Source organism: Sus scrofa, chromosome 17, assembly GCF_054392235.1.
Source record: "Sus scrofa isolate SSC_HxYL_T2T_F1_AM1 chromosome 17, Sscrofa_HxYL_maternal_Yorkshire_Landrace_v2.0, whole genome shotgun sequence".
Classification (NCBI taxonomy): Eukaryota; Metazoa; Chordata; class Mammalia; order Artiodactyla; family Suidae; genus Sus; species Sus scrofa.
Window position 1 is genome coordinate 15,289,030 of NC_139399.1, and position 1,393 is coordinate 15,290,422.

A 1,393-nucleotide genomic window follows, 5' to 3' on the forward strand; every position below is an offset into this window, starting at 1 on the left:
CTGATTTGATTTTATAAGTCAACCACAGAAGACGATGAACACAGGTACCACAACATCCTCAAGTGAATTATAACCAATTTACTTCTAATCAATGGTACCTCAATGGCCCTTAAATAAACTGCGTCAATACAATCACTAGAGCGGATCGCTATCATCTGATTTTGACTCAGGAGAAGAATGCTGTACAAATATTTTCCATTCATATGACAATTTTGGTTGTTTAAAGATGTTTTTTAACACCTGTGAAAAGAGCTCTTACTATCTAGGACTCTCAGTTACCGCCGATGCTTTTATCATCATTTTATTTTATTCTATTTTACTCATTTTTTAAATAATGCAGTGCAGTATGCCAAAAATATGAAGCGCTTCACGAATTTGCATGTCATCCTTGCACAGAGGCCGTGCTGATCTTCTTTGTATTGTTCCAATTTTAGTATCTGTGCTGCCAAAGCAAGAACTATCATTATTTTAAAGATATTAATTAATTAGAAAAAGTTAGTGTGCTAGCTTCAGCTAAATTAGCTTCATAAGATAATCTTTGTCAGAGAAGATACCTGGAGAAAAATAAACTTAGTCACTAAGCATTGGGCAGGACAGAGTTCCAGGGGTTTATTAGGCACAGCCCTGCTGAAAATGAACTCACACATAAATGTTTATGTCAGATCTACTGGGAACTTCAGTACAACAGATGGCTCTTAGGAAGGGCAAAGAATTGGAGATTCACAGGGGAGTCATGAAGATCCAAGGCTGGTTTAATATGATACAAGAGAAACAAGGCTATCAGTTGAGTTGGAAATGAATTTGAACATCCTGATTTAATTTTCAGAAACATAAATATTATTGCATTTATTCGTAAAAACATAACGTTAATTTTCTTGTCTCTGAAACCCTCCTCAGCCATTCAAGATATTCATTCAGGCTTCAACTCATTTTATCAGTGCTTTAAGAATCCTATAATTTTAGAAACTGTTTCATCTACCTAATCTTATTGTATTGCAAAATAGTCCCTGCCTACGAAAGTATTTTGTGGAATTCTTTACTGAAAAATGTGGATTATTTTTGAGATGTTTCAGTCATTGCGTGGATGAAGTATAAAACGCACTTGGGATTGATATAAATCAAGGATGGGAGTTACCACTGGATACCCCACTGCAATGGTTAAACGGAATAGAAACGTGATGCTCAAATAAACTGACTCTGCAAGGAACAGTGCCTTATTTGATTGTATGTTTTTGTTTCATAGAAGAATATTGCAAGCTTCTAAATTGGGTATAAAATGACAAATTGTTACATGACTGTTCTTATCTATAAGACAAGGGAGTTGAACAAAATTATTTCTAAGTTCCCTTTCATTTTTAAAATACTATGATTCTACATTTTTCACTCACAATAT

The 1,393-nt window shown here is 34.2% G+C and overlaps 1 non-coding gene across 1 annotated transcript; it reads right to left on the reverse strand.

The window, feature by feature from the left end:
- Positions 1-351: 351 nt before the first annotated feature.
- LOC146395140 (U6 spliceosomal RNA) lies at positions 352-458 on the reverse strand. The gene has a single exon (XR_014832976.1). It is a non-coding gene; the product is annotated as a U6 spliceosomal RNA (small nuclear RNA).
- Positions 459-1,393: the final 935 nt, after the last annotated feature.